Source organism: Sycon ciliatum, chromosome 11 (genome assembly GCF_964019385.1).
Source record: "Sycon ciliatum chromosome 11, ocSycCili1.1, whole genome shotgun sequence".
In the NCBI taxonomy this organism is placed as follows: domain Eukaryota; kingdom Metazoa; phylum Porifera; class Calcarea; order Leucosolenida; family Sycettidae; genus Sycon; species Sycon ciliatum.
This window is the reverse complement of record NC_088653.1, coordinates 20,193,495-20,214,234: the sequence shown is the minus strand read 5'-3', so window position 1 is coordinate 20,214,234 and position 20,740 is coordinate 20,193,495. Positions and strand designations below refer to the sequence as shown.

General features: G+C 48.2%; 2 long non-coding RNA genes across 3 annotated transcripts in view; one reads left to right on the top strand and one right to left on the bottom strand.

Moving 5' to 3' along the window:
- The window catches only part of LOC135827468 (uncharacterized), a 7,733-nt gene extending 1,562 nt beyond the window's left edge, over positions 1–6,171 (top strand). Inside the window, exon 3 of the long non-coding RNA XR_010555458.1 lies at positions 5,375–6,171. This is a non-coding gene — a long non-coding RNA (uncharacterized LOC135827468). The remainder of the gene's footprint in view (positions 1–5,374) is intronic.
- Positions 6,172–6,637: 466 nt separating this feature from the next.
- Positions 6,638–19,094, bottom strand: LOC135827343 (uncharacterized). 2 transcript variants are annotated; one of them, XR_010555399.1, is made up of 4 exons: positions 18,142–19,094; positions 12,490–12,622; positions 11,082–11,248; positions 6,638–7,965 (listed from the first exon to the last, which is right to left on the bottom strand). It is a non-coding gene; the product is annotated as an uncharacterized LOC135827343 (long non-coding RNA). The 2 variants fall into 2 exon arrangements; XR_010555400.1 differs by lacking the exons at positions 12,490–12,622; positions 18,142–19,094 and adding an exon at positions 12,227–12,479 and having other exon boundaries at positions 11,082–12,172.
- Positions 19,095–20,740: the final 1,646 nt, after the last annotated feature.

The following is a 20,740-nucleotide window of genomic DNA, read 5'->3' as shown; positions in this document are numbered from 1 at the left end:
AAACTGACACCCACGTGTTCCCATGTGTGTGATTAAAGGGGAAGTTAAGGCAAAAATTAAAATTTCACCAGTTGTAGTCTTCGGGGTGCTGAGTCGAATGGTCGTGGTCCGAGGAAGCTGAGACGCTCCCTTCCTACTTGAATCCCAATCGAACTCGCGCACTTCCACCGAAACTGGGTGACTGCGCCCTACTAGATGGGGATTTGTATGCTAAATGTCACTAAAAGCGCCATTTCGTTCTTATAAAAGCACGGATGACCGCGATTGGCCCATGTGTTGTAGTCTTTTGGACGCTGAGTCGACTGGTTTTGGTCCGAAAAGGCTGCGATGCGGCGTTCCTCCTTTATTCCCAATCGAACATGGTTGAAGAAGCGGTCACGTGCTCCTGCGTACACCAGTCACCTGGTCACCGTGCCTGCAGGGTACAACTTACTAGCCTGTTTGACCTTTTTTGGGTGCAGTCCTGTCACTCGAGTTGAACCCGAGTTGAACCTTGGTGTGAAAGTTGTCACCTGCTGGCGTGGTGACCAGGTGATTTGGGCACCCAGGACCACGTGACCGCTTCTTCAACCATGTTCGATTGGGAACAAAGAAGGAACGCTGCACCGCAGCCTTTTCGGACCAAAACCAGTCGACTCAGCGTCCCGAAGGCTACAACATATGGGCCAATCGCGGTCATCCGTGCTTTTATAAGAACGAAATGGCGCTTTTAGTGACATTTTGCATACAAATCCCCATCTAGTAGGGCGCAGTCACCCAGTTTCGGTGGAAGTGCGCGAGTTCGATTAGGATTCAAGTAGGAAGGGAGCGTCTCAGCTTCCTCGGACCACGACCATTCGACTCAGCACCCCGAAGACTACAACTGGTGAAATTTTAATTTTTGCCTTAAAAGTAAAAAAAAAAGTAAATTATCGTATCCGTTCCCGAAGGGAACTCACGACGGCCGCTAACACCCGATAAACCCTAGCGGCAGATGCAGCGCCTAACGGTGGGGGTGAGTGGGCAAGTCTTTGCCCTAACTTCCCCTTTAAGGAGGCCAGTGCAACTGTTAAGTCTAGTGACAAGTAGTGTCTCAGCCAAGAGGGACAGAAGACACCGAAATAGCAAGCCGAACTAAAGACGTGTTACTTGACTTGGTCGAGCTGAAACCTTGGCTGAAACCTTGGAATTCGACCGAAAATGGGCAAAATTCAGAAAAAATGCAAAATGTACCCCAAAATGCAAAATAAATTCAGAACATTTTTCGGACAGGCCTACCAAGTTGCCAAGGAGGCAGTTTGGAATTTTTCTGCTCCTGACTTTTTCTTGTTTTTCGAGTACATGTACTTTTGGGCGAAAGAGAGGCCTGGATCATCATGATCATGGAGCGACCCCTTGAGGGTTGCCTCCAGGGCCAGTAACGTAGACCATGTAGAGAGTGAGCTGCCGACGACGGGAGCCACGTAGCAGGAGGACGAGGCGAGTTTTTTTTATACCGCCACCTCTTGCTGCGCCCGAAGTCGCCACTCGCGGTGGTGTGACGAGCCCCCGAGTGGAATATCTCCATCCAGCTCCGAAAAGCTATGAAGTACGTCAAGGAGAGGGAGAAGAGTGGGAGAGAGGGACGGCGCTGCTTGACGTTTGGGTCGTGGAATGTTCGCTCCCTTGTGGAAAGGAGTGGCGGCGTAGCTACGGCGAGCGTTTCTGGCCGCGTAGCAGAAGAAAGAAATGTCGTCGTGTTGCATGCTGCCGAGCTGCGCAGGTTGAACGTGGCGGCGACTGGATTGCAGGAGACACACTGGTTCGGCGCTGACATTTATGTCGTTGACGGTTTCACTATCTTGTGTTCGGGTCGCCCCTAGTGCCTGGCGATGGAGCTCCGAGCAACAGACGAGGAGAAGGAGTCGCCCTGGCACTCAATAAATTTGCAACCGACGCGTGGAAGAATGGTGGTTCGGTCTGGCGGGCTGTGGGCCCTCGTCTTGTCACTGCACGTCTCAAATTCGCCCTGCGTGGGGGAGAAGTCGCATGGGTGACGGTAGTGAGTGCGTATGCTCCGACTTATGCAGCTCCGCGTGCCAGCAAAAAATCAGTTTTACGAACAGTTGCAGGAGGTAATAGCTGGCGTTCCTGACAGGGACTGCTGTATTCTGCTTGGCGACTTCAACGCCCGTGTGGGTTCAGGAACAGCTGACGATGACTGGAGTGGTGTGCGCGGCTTGCATGGTTTTGGACAGTTGAATTCCTCTGGAGATGAGCTACTGTCGTTTGCAGCAATAAATAATTTGTGAATATGCAACACCTGGTTCCCCAAGCGGGATATCTTCAAGCGGACGTGGCAGCACCCCGGCTCTCTGCAGTGGCACTGCATCGACTATATCTTGATGCGTCAGGATCATCGGCGATTTTGCAGGGACGTGCGCGTTGTTCGCGGTGCTGACTGTGGCAGTGACCATCAGCTGCTTTGTATAGTCTTTGAGTCACGAGTCCCGCATCGCCCGGTGGGGGTTGCCCGACGTGGAGCGAGTCGGGGGCGCCGATTTAATGTCGGCAAGCTGCGGAGTAAGGCGGTGGCCGAGCATGGTCAATCGGATTCCTGCACATCCACGTTACAAGACGTCAACGATGTGGGACGTCCCCCCCCCCCCCCCCCGCGCTGCGTGACCACCGCGGACAAGTATCGCGCCGCTTTATCTGCTGGATTGCGAGATTGCTGGAGCAGCGATGGTAGCGTTGGGGAGAAGTGGACCCATGTGCGCAATACTGGTATGATGACAACTCTGCAACCATACAGCCCCTTCTGCGCGCCCGCAATGAGTGCTACGCGGAGTGGCTTGCCCACGGTCAGCAGAGGGGCGACACGTATTGGGCCAGCTTCGGGGCTGCTCGATCGCAGGCGCGCGCAGCCGTTGTAAATGCCAAAGAGGCTTGGATTTTGAATAAGGCACAGGAGGCGACAGAGGCGCGCTTCAACGGGGCAGTCGTCTGGAAACGCGTTCAGGCTATCCACGCTGCATGTGAGTGATTAACTCCGTGCAAGACTTCCGCCATTAAGGACGAGAATGGAAACCTGTGCCAGTCGACTGAGGATCAATGCAAGCGGTTCCAGAGGCATTTCACATCTGTCCTGAACCCAGAGAGCTCGTACAACCCCGATATCATAGCTTGCGTTGAGCAGCGACCTGTAGTGTCGAGCCTTGAGGAACCACCAACCATGCATGAGATCTCCAAGGCCATTTCTCGACTTCGCAATGGCACCGCTGTTGGTTCATCGAGGATACAGCCAGAGTTGCTAAAGTTCGGTGGCGAGGAGCTCAACAATAAGCTCATGGAGCTGTTTGGAGATGTGTGGCGAGATGGCTGCGTTCCGCGGGAGTGGGCGGATGCTACCCTCATCCCCATTCCAAAGAAGGGAGATTTGTCGCAGTGCGACAATTGGCGAAGCATTGCGTTGCTGGATGTGGTCGGCAAGGTCTTGGCGAGTGTCCTTCAGAGAAGGCTTCAGGTATTCGCAGAGGAATTTCTCCCCGAGTCCCATTGCGGGTTCCGGCGAGGGCGTGGCTGCTCTGACATGGTCTTCACCGTCCGACAGCTCATGGAAAAGTCAATCGAACACCAGGCCAAGGGATTTTGTGTGTTTATCGACCTGAAGAAGGCCTATGATTCAGTGCCCAGGGGGTGTCTGTGGCAGGTCCTCGGCCGTGCGGGAGTACCAGAAAAGCTTATCAACATCATCCGGTCGTTCCACGACCCCATGTCAGCATCGGTGCAGTTCAACAACATATTATCAGACCCGTTCAGCATTGGCAATGGTCTTCGCCAGGGGTGCTCTATGGCGCCAGTCCTTTTTAATATCTTTATGTGGGCCGTGATGACCCAGTGGCAACACCGCGTCACGAGAGTTGACGGGGTTGGCTTCGAGCTCCACTCAGCATACAGCAGCGATCTATACCGTAAACCCCGCCGTGACGACCAACACCATTGCCTAACAGATTCCCAGTTTGCTGACGACTCTTGTCTATTCGCTACGACTCGGTCTGGAGTGGGGGCAGCATTGTGCTGTCTTCACGAGGTGGCGTCGGGATTCGGCTTGACCATCAGTGCAACGAAGACTCAGTTTGTAGTTGTTGGCCTCGACATCCCGCCTACTGACCGCGCTCCCATCCAACTTGGTCAAGCGGAGGTGGAATGCGTACCGCATTTCAAATACCTCGGTTCTGTAGTGGACAGCGGTTGCCGTTCGTCCCGGGACATCGCCGCAAGGATTGCCCAAGCCTCCGGGGCTTGCGGTGCTCTTCGGAAGTCTGTATTCTCCAATCCACATCTGCTGATGCACACCAAATGGTGCGTATTCAATGCTTGCGTTCTGTCCCTGCTGTTGTATGGCTCTGAGTGCTGGACGCCCCTTCAACATGACCTGCAGAAGCTCTCAACCTTCAGCATGAGGTGCATCCGATCCATCCTCGGGGTCTCTCGAAGCCGGATGTGGGACGAACACATCACCAACGAAGAGCTGCTGGTGCACTGGGGAGACTCCGAGACGATTAAATACAAGATTGCACATCGGCGGTTGGAGTGGTTGGGGCATGTGGCGCGGATGCCGGACAACCGCATCCCGAAACAGGTACTGTTTGGCTCCTTCTTGCAGCGTCGCCCAGCACATGGCCCACGCCGCAGATGGAAGGACTGTGCTGTCCGGGATCTACGTGCCCGTGGCGTGGAGGCATCATGGTATGATTTTGCATGTGAGTCCCGCACGGAGTGGCGCAGCACCTACCAAGAGCCTGACAATGCGCCTGAGCCTCCGCCCCGAGTGGTATGTACGGTATGCGGACGGGATTTTGCACGGAAAGGAGACATGGCTCGGCATAAGTGTCTGGAAGAGCGTGCGCGGCCTGTGTCTGAGCAGCGGGGCACCAGTCAGTGCGGGCGGTGTGGACGGTGGCTGAGAAGCCGCGGTGGCTTGGTCCGGCATGTGTGTGCCTCAACGGTGGATGCCACAGTGCCACCTGGAGCTACCGGAACGTCGGCACCGGCGGAGGGATGTTGTGCCGCGCATTGTGACAGGTGTGGTCGCTGCTTTCGCGATGTCCGGGGACGGGGCATGCATCGCTGTTCAAGGGTGGCGCATAGACCAACAGCAGAGGAGCGCTCAGCCTTCCAGCGCGTGTGCATATGCGGCAAGCGGATGCGACTACCCGTGCACCTGGAGCGTCATCGAGCGTCGTGTCCTCTCTCTCTCTTCTCAAGTTTCCCAGTGATGGGATCACGTGACCCTTTTGCGGCAGTGACTCTACAGGACAGGTGTGTGTGTGTGTGTGTGTGTGTGTGTGTGTGTGTGTGTGTGCTTGCACGCGCATGTGCTCACGTTTCTATTGATGTAGGGTGTATATAGAATGGTTCGTCAAGGTACGTGGATTATTTGAATGGTATGTGATTGATTATCCCAGCTGAGAAGTCATCCACGGTTGATCCCACTCAGCATGGTGATACAGTATGATCTGCTGCTATGTGTGAGGCTCATCTGCAGAGCAACATTGTCCTCCTATATTGCTGTCCTGTACTGACAAGACTACCTCAGGTATGTCAAGTAAGCGGCAAGAACAGCAACGGAAGCAGGAACAGACATAGGACAGATGTGGTGTGCTATATCCTTATTGTAAATATTCTACAGCAGCATATCACTGTATTGAATGATAGCAGGATGAACAAGCACGGTGGAATGCAGAAGAAGATGACAAGTAGCTATGGTAACATTGATAGCTGACTTTGGGACACATTTACCGAAGTGTCTTGTATTACAAGCCTGTCTCATATAGAAGCCTGTTATACAAGTCTGATTTTTACGATACACGGCCGGCACAGAGGCCTGATTATACCGTTGACATACATGTACACAGAAATGCCTGATTTGAATGGAAGCCTAGCCCTGACATCGGTTTTCACAGGAATAGGCCCGTCTTTCACACGTCAACATTTTGTCATGATTTCTGTACTGCGAAGTCCATATTTAGTGTAATTTACTCTCGATGAGTGTTGCTGATAACAATGCAGATATGATTATTGTATAAACAACATCTGCTCAATAATTAAGATGTTGATGGTGTAAGATGGATGTATGGCAGTAGGCACGGAGTATTCCCCTTACTTCAGATGCTGGTATTCTGTGCATTCATATGCATTTCAGGTTCTTGGGAACTTGCTTGGCATGAAGTAGTACAGTCATGTACTTTGAATCCCAGCAGCTGACTTCACACGCTTCAGTCATTGATTGTAGGCTGAGGAATGGCCTGTAGCTTGGCTGGAGCAAGGTCCAGGGACCAGAAAATGCTGAAAACTTTTGGAAAGGTGCCAAATATGGAATATTCGCAAGAGAAATAGCCAAATATGGTCTGAATTTCTGTGGTTGCCATGGCAACAAGCCCATTTTTGCCTGAAAAATGGCCGTTGCCATGGCAACCATACACAATTGTGAACTGTGGTGGCTTCCTACTGCTACAGCTGCTTACTAGCCACCCCCCCCCCCACGCTGCTGCAGCTGCTGCTGCTGCTGGATCCTGCAGGTACTAGCTAGGCCGGGTGCCACTTGGCTACTGCTATAAAAACCAGTTGGTTGCTATGCTTCACTAGGCAGGGTTCCATAGAAACTTTAGGTCTACAATTTTTTTTTAATAATGTGAGAAAATATTTCAGAACTGTGTCAAAAATGATTAGAAAACGCGAAAAAAGTACGGCTTAGAAAAAGTACTTGTAAGAACAGAAGAAATTTAGTAAAAAAAGTAAATGTAGTCGAACAAAGAAGATATTTTTGTAAAAGAATAGATCGGTACTGATTATGCTGAAATAGAAGCAGAAACCTAGCAAAAGAATGTTTCAGCAATAGAATGTAGCCTGTAAGTAGAAAAGGGAAAGATCTTGAAGTGATGAGGTCATTCACCTGTAAGAAGGCCTTAGGCCTGTGGGGATTGCCCTATCAAAAATTTGATAATAATAAAATAATAATTCACTAAAATATACATCGAAATAAGAAAATTAATGACAATGCAGGAAGGAGACAAGTTATCAAAATGAACAAGTAGGTAAAGTTAGCCTATGCATATTACTGACTGTAAGAGATGAGTCATACAGACAAATACATGTAGATACTTTGATAGCATAAGAATCTACAGTTACCAAAATTTATACATCATGATCTTGACTGAAACAAACGAGATAAGGGGAGTGCTTCAGTAGACTGCATGATCCATGGAAGTTGGAGGGTAGGCCACCGTTCCATCCATCGAAATTAAGATGAGAGAGAGAAAAAAAAAAGAGAGAGAGAGAGAGAGAGAGAGAGAGAGAGAGAGAGAGAGAGAAAGAGAGAGAGAGAGAGAGAGAGAGAGAGAGAGAGAGAGAGAGAGAGAGAGAGAGAGAGAGAGAGAGATAAGAGAGAGAGAGAGGGAACTCGAAAAAAGGAAGTGGTTAAAAAGTGCAAAAGCATAGTGCATTGTTCCGTAAGAACACAGATACAATGAAGCGCATGTCTACTACCAGGATTAAAAGTTATAACATTACAATACAGCACAGTATAGTGTGAGTGTGGAGACTGGCAGTCATAGATGCAATGCACCATTGTCTATGTGAACATGTGTGTAAAGTATGGTTTGTGGCCAGCGATAGCTACACTGACACACTACATCTGTTGCAAGTCTCACTGCTGGTTGAAATCAGGAATTCACTGCAATGCTGTGGGTAGAATCATGGCCTGGCGTGGCAAGCCGCCACTCCCTATCACCCACGATATCGCTTGGCTGCTCAAGCGAAATACCAACAGCCCGCACCAAGTCAGTCTTTGCCGCTTTCTTCCAATTCTCAACACGGAGGCTACCTAGTTGGAAGGTATCCCACCGTGTGTCAGGTGACGGGGATGGGCATTCTATATGCACTGCATAGTGTATACAGTATTCCTCAACTGCTTCCTGAAGATCACCCCAGATGTGCCATCACCTATACATGCACAAACACACAAAAGGACACAAAGGACGTTAACAGAGTTCGTCGCAACTACGAGTTTCTTGCACACTGCAATAATCATGCAACTTGCACATACACGAACAAATGCCCAAAGTCACACCCACACGCATGCATGCACCAACACTCATACACGCTACCACACACATCGACGCACATGCATGTACACCCAAGCATGTATGCACGCATGGAAAGCATGCATAGAACACAGACACAAACACACACACGCACACACACACATGCTCGCGCACACACACGCACGACCGCGTGCACATACGCATGCACAACAGGAGCATAATTATAGTCAGTTGAACGAGTTACAATACAATACTGTCGGGTACTGAAGAAGGGAGTGCCGTCGAAAAACAAACAGGCCAGGACTTCACCAAGCATAGGATACCAATGTATACACGGTGACACAATCGTGTATAGACTGCAGTACATGAAAATAAGAACAACCTAGGCTACAAGGCTGACCCCCAAGTTCTTTAGCACCCGACAGTACTCTAGTTGGAGCAGGCATGATGCATGCAGCTGAACTAGAACTCTGAATACTATAGTCCTGCTCAATGAAATCCACCCATCGAGTCACTCAAGTACACACCACGCATTGCATAGCCATATACCTGCGACCAGTCAGCCGCGACATGGTACAAGGCGCAAGCTAGACTCAATGTGACAGAACTTCATTGAACAGTACTGTCATGTTCTACCAGACTAACTGAACATAGCCACAATATTGACAAACACAAAGACATACACATTAGAGAGGTGTCGGGGTACGATTTTCCGTGCCAAAATACGTATGTGCGGTGCGGATTTTTTCGAGGCGTGCTTCATACGATTTTTCGGCACGGAGAATCCGTGTGGACTGACTTTCATACGAACCATATTTCGTATGGAGACTCTGCGTCATCGAGTGCAGAAAGATGTTCCGCGTACAAATTTGGTTCGAGAAACATCGATTTTCCTCGGAAGTTTTGATTTCGGTACAAATTTTCAAAATAAAAAGGCATAGCGTGGCAATGTGACGTGTTTGCGATCGCAACCTAGGCAATGACGGCAAACACATAAGTTCCGTGCTCTGGAATATTTCACTGCTCGAAAACGACGTATAAAAAATCTGTAGAGCCTCTACGGATTATGACAAGGAAAATCGTACTCCGGAACCTCTCTATAAAACTGAAGACTACGCTGTATTTTTAAAGACTAGGAACGACGGGACGCAACCCGTTTGTACGTCCCTGTTTCAGTACACTAAGAGATATGTGCAGTGGTCCTCTGCCATGTGCAGTGGTCCTCTGCCATGTGCAGTGGTCCTCTGCCGTGTGCAGTGTTTCTCTGCCAGGTGCAGCGTTTCTCTGCCATGTGCAGCGTTCCTCTGCCATGTGCAGTGCCGGGTTGTGTGCAGTGCCGGGTTGCCATGTGCAGTACTGGGTTGTTGTGTGCAGTGCCGGGTTGTTGTGTGCAGTGCCGGGTTGTGTGCAGTGCTGGGTTGTTGTGTGCAGTGTCGGTCTGCGGTTATAACAGGCATCCCAGTTCCGGGTCAGAGCTATTCTCACAAATCCCTTGTGTGGACACTGCCATTTCCAAAGCACTGAAAAGAACTGAATCAATTTTAACCCACACCTCGTGCATACACTGTAATGAGGAAAGCTAGGATTTGTAATTATCATATCTACATGGAAGGATTTCAAGCAGCAATGTGACACTCTTATACATCAAGGTGTTCGGTAAGAACTCAGTTGGTGAGACAAGGAAGTATTCTCAATTGAAAGCATGAAAGAGGGGTACGTGTTATGCGTTAGGCACCGACCAACTATACCAGATTTTGAACAGTCAGACTTGCAGAATTTAGCATAAAACTGTCAAGGAGCACTGATACATCTCCGCGGCACGGAAGTGAACTGAGCACAGCTCCCGCTATCGTACCAAACCAGCATTCCGTGGAGCCTTGGAAGGTAGCTTCCCCTCTTTTGAATTATCATTAATATCCATGATTGATGAACTTTCCAAGTTGGAAGGCCGTTGGTTAGCACTATCGAGCAGTGTTCAACCTCACTTCCACGCCGCGTGGAATTTCTCATTACTCCTTTTCAGTTTTGTGCCAAATTGTGAAAGTCTGGTCAAAATCTGGTCTAGTCGGTGGACTCTTATCACAAAATGCGTGTGCCACTGATTTCTATGCTTTTAATTTAACATCAAGGTCTAAGTTATCTTTTTGGTGATACTGGCTGAGCTGCTCTATCGCTATTGCATTACAACGTCCAACTCAGCCATCCCCATTCGACCGACGATAGTTTTCATGCAGCTCTCGTGTTGATGTGGAGACTGGTGCAAGGGATCTTGATGGTTTCGTGTCGTTTGCTGCAAGCTCTTTCTGGTTTCCTGGCAACAATGGCATTCGCAGAGAACTCATTCTGACCTCCCCACCCCCTTCCCCCTTTGATAAACGCCTAGAAGACCATAATGGTGAGGGGAGTAGGTAGACAGGAGAAAAGTCCTGGAAAGGCCATTTCCATTCAAGCCACCCGGATTGCATTTTGGAAAGCGATCAGGGTGAGTTCTGTGTGGTTGCCATTGTTGTCAGGAAAAGAGAAAAAGCTCAAAGCAAATCGCATGAATCCATCGAGATCGCTACCACCAGGCTCCGTATCAACAAGAGCGCCGGATGGAACTACCGTAGGAAATAACTTAGTTACATTTGGATTGTGATTGCCGAGTTGGGACGTTGTGATGCAATAGTGCTAGAGCTGGTATCACTGAAAAGATAATTTACACATTGATACACAAGAGTGTCACATTGCTGCATCAAACCCTACCACGCAGACACGATAATTTAATTCCTAGCTTCCCTCGAGTGACTTAGTGCATTGTTCCATGACCTCACAGATTTGTTCGAGGTGTTACTCTAAGTTATGTTAGAAAGTTTCGCCTGTCCTGACGTATCAATATCCCCATTATTCCCTAAAGGTGACCATGCAAGGGCCCTTGCTTGCTCATCAAAGCTTTTAAGCCTAAGAAGGCATTCAGCAAATAAAAATTAGAACCGGGAGAACTAGTATATTACAAGAGAACAAGCAATACCGTACCATTCTAAGGATGCCTGCAGTACTGCTTCTCAGATAATGCAAGCTCACCAGAGTCTGACAGAAGCCATCATGGATCTCGTACAACAAAAACGGCAGCAGCAATACTAGTGCGCGACGTCCGCAGAAGCAGCTGTGATGCCTCGGAAGACATTGCCAATGACGTCAGCCTTAGTGCGTGCGGTTGGCCAAATGTCAGTATCAGCATCATAAGACGTCGTGATGCCAACAACAATAGTGAATAGAAATACAAAGAAGAAGAGCCAAGGTTACAATATTTCTAAAGGCCGCATCAGAAACCTCCTGATGTAACTTTGAATAGCGACATATCTCTAATCCCTTCACCATCATGAACAATATGTTCTCAACATAGAAGCTAGAACATGCTAGCTTGTAAAGACAATATTCTGCTCTCTGGCAATTGTCAACTTTACACCAGACAGCAGCTAGCCACCTTGCAGTACCACTGGATGTAAACTAGCATTTACTTAGTTACATAAAGCAGTCCTTTGACCATTTCCAATGGCCGGTGTATATCTTGTACTGTGCTATGTATGTGTAAGTCTATGTATATCATGTACTGTGCTGTGCATGTCTGAGCCTATGTACTGTCGTGGACATGGAAATCCAGTCGATTAACCGGTGTCGGCGCCCTCAGTGTGTACAGAACGTAACGCCGTTGCATGCAGTGCATGCACATGTTAATCCGATGCGACCAGCGCAGCGGCTGCATGGCCAGCGCAGCGGCTGCATGGCCAGCGCCTTGGAGCCGCTAGACGTGCGACCGGATTTCCATGTCCACGACAGTATATCACTGCTAAAGACTCGCAGTACTACTACTATCATAACCAAGTAAACATTAGTAGCATCACAGTTGGTGCTCATGTAGCTGCTTCTGCTGCTTCTGCTGTTGTGTTATCTACTACACACCAACTATATGCACTCCCAGTGTGCGTGACAAGAAGCCGACATAGCCACAGAATTGATTACAACAATACTACTGATGCTACCATTTACATCATTTCATTTCTATACACACATACACAGTGTACAGCAAAACCTGTCAAGGCTACCACCTGTCCTAAGGCGACCACCTGTCCTAAGGCGACCACCTGTCCTAAGGCGACCACCTGTCCTAAGGCGACCACCTGTCCTAGAAGACCACTGCAGCCAGGACCAAGGAATGCTCTTTCAAGTAAAATGGCACTGGATAATGAGACAACCTGGTTACAGAGACCACCCTTTTGAAGGTCCCTTGAGCGGTCCTTAGACATGTTTCACTGTATGTAGCGTGACAAACTGTCGGCTCATCCCCGCCGCCGGGAATATAGAGCAGAAACAACTATCATTTCTGAAACATATCTGAAAGGAAAAGTAGGAGCACAATCACATTCAATTCACAAATACCTACAATTTTCACATAAGGGACACTTCTCTTCAGCTAGAACAATCAGGTGACACCTCCACACACAGCAGTCCAATAGAGGGAGCAGCACCACTCTGCAGACTGCTCAAAGCATCTTGTTCTTTGGAGATGCAGAAAACTGACAGAAATAGCAAACAGACAGCAGTAAATGGCAAATATAAAATATCAAACTAAGACTGATCACTTACCAATCACAGACAGACAGATACACACGCACATACGTGTACACACACACAAATACGCACGCGCATATGCACACACTTGCTTACTGCCAGAAACTGGTCCCATAGATCTCCCTGGTAGAGAGGAAAGAGATTCAAAAGGAGTCCTGGAAAGATAGCTCAATTGGCTCACTTGTGAGCTGACCAAACCTCAGTAAGTTGGGGAGGACACGGTGCAGAAAAAGGAGTAGGGAATGAATTAAAGGTATCCGTCCCAGGTTCCAACTGCATTTGCACCTGCCTCCAGTGCAGGAACATGGGAAGCTAGCTGGTTTGGGTAGCTAAATCAGAGAACGAAGTAGTGGTTGCGACTTCGGCGATGATTTGTAAGAAAGGGTTTGCTCCCCACACCGGAGCTCGCGCTATTCCGCCGACTTTACTTGACACTTGACTGACTCACGACTGCCATCCAGAGCACACGAGAAGTCCATCGAACCTTCGACTCGGCAAACCTGCAAGAAAGCACCACTCCCTGCTCAATACACAGTGTTTCGGGGAATTCACCCCTCATCAGTTGAGCTTGAGTAGGCTGAGGAAGATTGTGCCTGAAGAGCACCACTTATATAGTGCTCTCCAGGTACAAACATCACCAGGGATACAAACTTACAGAGACGCTCCGCTTCCAGCGCGATAAACACCTCGTGAACACCAGATAGCAGCGTGAGTCAGTGTCGCTCCTGGACGGTGAGACCAGACGTTGAGGACCCTCGGTCATTCGCAACGCTGTCACCTCCAAACCAACTAGTCGCAAGCCCGCGCTGGGCACAACAGTACGGCGGAATAGCGCGAGCTCCGGTGTGGGGAGCAAACCCTTTCTTATAAATCAGAGAAGATCGGATAAATGGTTAACAGGCACCATTGATTGCACAAGAGTTCATCTAGACAGAAGAAGACAAGTTTTCTGCTGCTCCCAAGCACAACATGCTGGGTACAGACACAAGCACATAAAAACATGCAAACATGCTTACACCTGTACCAACACTTCATACTCTCTCACACCGTTTAAATCAAGAGTACATAATACGAGTTTGCAAAACTTGGTTTGTCACACGGCAGATTTTTCGACATCAACGTTTTTGGAGATCATGAGTACCGTACTGGCAATATATATGGTCGCAGTGAGGCCATGAAGCGTTACATTGGCACATGTTAACCGCACGCAGGGCGTTACATGCAAAGTCGCACAGGAGCCGTTACACAGGTTTCTATATTGCCGCAGTCCTTTTTTTGCTATTGCAGGACTTCCTGCTGCGTCCAGTTTTGAACTTTTCACCACGCGGTACACGTGCTTTCACAGTTTTCAGCCTTTTTTGCAATGAAAAGATTGCCGCACCCCGCCGGACGCGCGTTACAAACGCAACGAAAATTTGTCTCACTAGCCTGGTCGCGCGTTACGCCGCACCCCCTGCGTTACGCGTTACGTGGCAACATATATTGCCAGTACTGTAATACGGTGCGAGACTACAAGTCCGTGCGTGGCCGCATGGCCGCATGGACTTTGCTGGTTTTCACTTATTTTTGCACTACGAGTACGATAAAAAGCTACGAAGCTGGCAAGGTAATTTTTCGATCTGCAAGCAGCAAAACCACCAACACAAACTTTTCATGGTTGGTGTACAACGTATGCTTTGTGTGTGCTTCGCACGATGTTCGTCATGGAAAAGGTGACATCAACAATGCGCCCTGGACCAGGCCAGCTGCGGAGTTACGAACCCTTCTTGATGTACCTCTGACTATACTAATTTATTTTCATGATTCTCTTTTAGGCCATGGTAAAAATTATCTTTTTTGGTGGCGCACCGACGATTTAAAAAAAAAATTCTATGCATGCATATGCGCGCATGAAAACGGTCAATGCGAAAGGCATGAATCAGGGAGTAGTAAAATACCGGTATTTTTCTACTCCCTGGCCTGAATATATGAACATGTGACCATCAGTGTTGCCACATCATTATAGCCAAATATCAGTAGACTGAAAAAAATAAAATGCATCATCCGGGGGCTTCGCCCCCGGACCCCCCCTCTCATAGTAACCCTAATATATCGTAGAATCCAGCGACTAAACCCACCCACGCATAAGCCTAGGCCAAGTTAGAACATCACCAAGCTTCGTTGTACAAACCCACCAGCGGGATTCTACAGTGCACACGATTTCCCCCAGACAGCTGATGTTTGTATTGTAGGAGAGAGCTATGGAAACAATCGTAATGAGCAGTAAAAGCCAAAATTCTGGACCATGACTTCTAAACCAAGCACAAAGGTCAAGTTTGGACACTTTCACGGCTGTTGTCGGCAGGAGACGGTCAATTGTCGGCAGGTCGTGACAGGCCCCAAAAATCGGCAGGCTACTGACATGTCGGCAGGTGTGGCAACACAGGACCATGTACATATGTGTGACCCTATCTTTGGAAATAAAAAAATTGTGGGAAATAAAATAAAAAATTGCTCGCTCGCACCGATTTACACAGGCTCATGACCTGAGAATCAACTTTATTTTTTACCATGGCCTTATCCAGTTTTATGAAGCCTGGTCACTCACATTCTACGGGGCCCAACTGGACGCGATTTAAGAAGCAACAGGAACCGACGGGACGCTCACGACGCCTACTGATGGCTTCTAATGCAAACGCCAGGAACTGGAACGCACACAAACTACCGTACAACCCAGGAAGCAACGGGAGAGTTGCATCCGTTCAACGTTTCACACCATACGCGGGATGCAAGCATGAAAAGAGGCTGCATGTTTGAGTGTGAACTGGAGACGATGTTGTGCGCCCTATATTGGTGCGTACCTATAACTTGGCAAATTTCAGCACTTGAACACTAGCTTCCCTTGATAACTCACTTGAACACTAGCTTCCATTGATAACTCATGGAATGGCTTATGTGATGCGTTGACTTTTAGCAAGCTAGCTAGGATTGCATGTTACTTGCTGAATTCAAGGATTGTCCTGGAATGTACCAGGTGAACTGCTTTATCATTTTCTGTGGCCATTAATGGCACACAGCCCACGACTAATTTTGGTCTTCACGGAAAACTGGTATTGTGAGCATAATTTCGCGTCACTTAAGGATAAGTGTGAAAGAAGTTCCGAAAACAAGAAATTGGGGTTGACAATAAACTCGTCTCGGGCCGTGCTTTATGACCCGTGCCGATCGACGTTGAACAGCGCAACAGCTATGTCCTGTTGTGTCGCACAAATGGCATCAGATTCTTACAGCTCCTCCCAGCCTTCCCCATAGGCTTTTACATGTCCGTACCATCGTGTTCTGCTGAATGTGAGCCAGGCTTTATCAGCTCACACACATTATAAGAAACACACCCACCCACACACTTCATCTCTCTTATCTGCTCACATTCAACATTGCACTGATGGTACGGGACCTAAGAGCCTGTCGGGAAAGGCTGAGAAGACTTGTAAAACATTGTAGGAGTCGAATGACACGACATGCCGCATTGGTGCGATGTGTTCAACTTCGATTTTCCTGACCTACAAGGCATAAGGTCCATGACGGGCTGACTTTCGGCATGAAGTCCAAACAACTTAGCCACATACACTGGGCCACTCTAATAAAAGCCACAGATAAAGATAAAACAGTTCGTCTGACACCCTCCGAGTTTATCCCTAAATACAGCAAGGGGACATGAACATCTTAGCTAGATAAAATTCCACTCAGTCATGTGAGCCATTCATTGAGGTATCATGTGAAGCATAGTGTCGGAAATGATAAAATTTGCAAAGTTGCAGTTGAGTGCATCGGTGCAAAACGCCGTCACCAGTTCACACTCGAAATGCAGTTGTTTTCTACACTTGCATCCCCCCCCCCCCGCATACGGTATGAAAAGTTGATCAGATTCAACTCTTCCGCCGCTTCCCTATCTGTAGGGCAGCACGGTTACGTTTCAGTTGCTAGTATTCACATTAGATGGCCTTGATCAGGGTCATGACCGTCCAGTCGGTTCCTGTTGCTCCCAACTTCGCATCCCATCGTGTCAAGTCAAATCTGAACTAAACTTTAGGCGTAAATATAAATACTGTACAATGCTCTACCTAGATAGGTATAATTGTTGTGATAAGTTTCCATCATGATTGTCTCATGATAATCAATAGAGGAATTTCTAGGACTTGTTCCGTCAAACTGATGGATATTTGATGGACACCTGCCCTGTGATCAGTATCCTACTCACATCTTCTTGAACTACTTCCCATCGAGTTCTGGGCAAGATCGTAGTCAGTCGACAGAGAGTGAAAGGCGAGCAAAACACAAGGCTATAAAGGGCCTGGTTAGCTATGGCAATGCATGGCCAGCAATCGAGGACATCTGAGAGTTGTAATTTTTGTACTCCTCCGAGGTGTGATTTTTGGCGTGCTGGGCCCAGCACAAGGAAGCCATCTGCAAAAAAACTGCAGAAAATGGTTGTTGTTTGATCCTTTGGTGTAATCTTTGTTTCTAGTCGAAGCTAGTTGCTGTTTGGAGCAGAAACGCTGAAATTGACTATTTTCTGCATGTACTCATACATGTACTCATGTACTCAGGCATGCAGTCTCACTCGTATTTTAGCTCTTTTTCTGGAATGGATGCTGCTCTGCGCCCCTTGGTGAACATTTCCTGCGCTCGTGGAGCAGCTGAAAAGGACCACTGGTATGTCTGGTTCCTGGTTTGAAAGTGGAGAGTCGACTTTTGTGCCTTGAAAAAGGAGTAGAGAGCGATAGAGGTACGTCTGTTGCTTATTTTTGAGTGCTCCTCGTACATTTTTGATCGTGATAGAAATTCTCAGACCAAAGTCAGACCAAAGTCAGCGCGATGATGGCCATACAGTTTTCTTGTGGATTTTTTAGTTGTTTCATCTCGTATCTATGTCAGTATCGTGATGGTGAAGTGGAGAGGGTGATTTTCTTCCTCTAGGCTTCGTTCGGCCGACTTTGCTTCGTCCTCGTTGAAAAGTGATCCTGAAAAAAAGGTCGATTCGAAAAATTATGTTGATTTTGAATGTACGTGATGACATGCGATTGCTGGCTATGGATGTACGAGAGCGCGAATGTAGCTACCCAGGCCAAATGAATAATACGAGAAGTGTGAAGCGGGAAAGGGTGCATGCCGTGTGTATGAGTGCGTGTGTACATGCATATTTGCGAGAAAGGTCGGTTGGTGTGAGAGTGCGTGCATACATGAACTTGTCGGCCTAACACCTCTTTCTCAAATACACCCACTTTTTTCGTATCCTTTGTTTTGTGCTCTTCGCCTCTCCTCTCCATAATGTCCTCTTTAATGGTGTGGTGCAAACACTGAGACCCTACGGTCTTTTTTACAAATTTGCTTCACCAGTGCCGGTGTATGCAGCCAGTACTGCCCCCCCCCCCCCATCTATTTTGATTGTATCCTAAATCAGTTAACTAGCCGAATGTAGTCTTACCTGTGACAAAACAAGGAGCTGTCGTTTTACTGTGGTCTTGCACACAACATGATACGCATGTTCCGAAAGCAAGTCGCTTGGCAGAGAATCTTGTTAGGTCATAATTGCCACTCAGCTTCACCATTGCGCAACCTCCCTTCAGTGTGTCTGCACCTTGATAGCTTTACACCAGAGAATACAGGTCTGCATCTGCAGTGTTAGCTTTGTCAACATAGCAGCTGCTCAGCATTAGAACATTGTAGAGTTTAATTCCGTGCCCCGCAGTCTTTCACCAGTCAGCTAATATTCCAGGCTGTAGCTGATGCGGTGATATGAGACCAGCACATGTCCAGAGTCTTTGTACCGGTACCAATGTATCCCTTCTTTTCCAGACTTCTTGCAATAGTACTGATAATGTACGCCTCGCTGCACAGCTGATAATTGAATATATCTTTCAGGCCATGACCATCCTTTGCGAAGCCGATGATAGCGAGACAGGCTTGGTAGTAACGACTGAAAGGCAACACCGCGCTGAACTACTTCCAGGTCTGGTAGTCAAGGCGAGGAGAGTCAATTGAAATAACCTGGCTGCTCCAGGACTTGCACTGGAGTCGGAAAGTACAACAGGTTATTTCAACAAGTGCTCGTTAGTGACGACCAACAATTCTTTACCGAACGGGCATGACTGTTTAATACTGCTGAAGATATCTTCAACGTCTTGCAGCAACGGTACTAGCAGCAAGTTTGGGAGCCCTCTTCGCTAAAGCAGTCTATGAACTGAAAAAGCCTTTCTGGAACAAGAAGACAAGAAAAGACAGCAAGAAGCCGTTTCTGTATTCTGCAAGCTTGGACCTTGAGAGAACTGTTTTCTCACAAATAAATCAACGGAGAGCGAGTCCTGAAGACATTGAAGTGATTAGCTAGCACCAGCTACGCGCTAAATTAGTAAAAAAGATTCACGTAGAATACCCTTACTCAGCCTAAGCTTAGCCTTCGATCTTTGACAGGGACGGTACTACTACTAGCGCTAGCGATAATTAATTAAGCAGTAGATTTGAGATTCAATGAGAGAAATCTTTCTATCGCTCCTTTGCAAAGTCCTTTTTACAACAACAAAAAAGATAGCGTTGAGTCGCAATTTTCCGTAACCATTGGTACCCAGTCACCAGTGGCGCCATGGCAGCGAAAATAATGATCATCAGAACTGTACTACAACGAGTATAAACGTCTTGTTGTATGACTCTATGTCTATGAGTATGAGCCCTCACGACCATGTACCCCCCCCCCCCCCGCGAGTAGGTACGGCGTGAGGACACAGCCTGTTGGGGCGGGGGAGCAGTGTAGCAAGAAGGATCCATGGCATGAGTGTGTGTGTGTGTGATCCCCGGTAGCCTAATCCGTAATCGGTAGGGCACTGTCCCGGAAAGACAGGGGTGCTGGGTTCGAATCCCGCTCGTGGATGTGACATACGGGAACCTTCTTTTTGCAACATTGGCGCCTGGCAATGGCTCGAACCCACGACCCATCGTACCCCCGCGAGTAGGTACGGCGTGAGGACACAGCCTGTTGGGGTAGGGAAGCAATGTAGCAAGAAGAACCCATGAGTGTTTGTGATCCCCGGTACGCGTGGTAGCCTATTAAATCGGTAGGGCACTGTCCCGGAAAGACAGGGGTGCTGGGTTCGAATCCCGCTCGTGGATGTGACATACGGGAACCTTCTTTTTGCAACATTGGCGCCTGGCAATGGCTCGAACCCACGACCCATCGTACCCCCGCGAGTAGGTACGGCGTGAGGACACAGCCTGTTGGGGTAGGGAAGCAATGTAGCAAGAAGAACCCATGAGTGTTTGTGATCCCCGGTACGCGTGGTAGCCTATTAAATCGGTAGGGCACTGTCCCGGAAAGACAGGGGTGCTGGGTTCGAATCCCGCTCGTGGATCCTTTTTATGCAACATACTCTGTAGACTGTAGTGTAGTCTAGCCTCTACTACTGTCTGCAGTCTAGGCGTAGCCGTAGGTCCACCAGGCATAGGCAAGGGTCCAGGCCAGGGCGAGTAGCTTTTTACTACCGTCATTGTACATGTATCTCTAATGACTAATGTACAGTCTCCAATAATAGCACGTCTCGGCAATAATAGGGCTTGAAAGTGATGACGTCAAAAACGGCCAGGGAGTAGTAAGTTGACATCAGATTTCTATTTTGGATCCACTAAGGTGTGACTTTGCTATTGCCTCAGTATGTGGGTGCATAGCAACCCACTCATGTCGTATGCAGGTGCAACTTTTACTTCGCCACCAGTTGTCACCCCGCCCCCACTAGCCAAATCAGTCAGTTTCACTGGCAACATCACCTTGCTGTGAGTGAGACCGCTTGAAATGTGCTTGGATCCATACAAAAACTGGATCCAGGTGGATCCAGTTTTCGAATTTTTCAAATTGTTGCTATGCCATTGCTATGGAGTGACGTAGCACTTTCAAGCCCTATAGAACACTTTGGGGCGGCATTCAAAAAATATAGTGCTCAAGCACACTGTGTAAATTCATTATCTGTACCGGCGGAAAAAAACTGAAATGTGCGTGTCTGACATGAATTTGGCATGGCAACAATAATTACATGCCT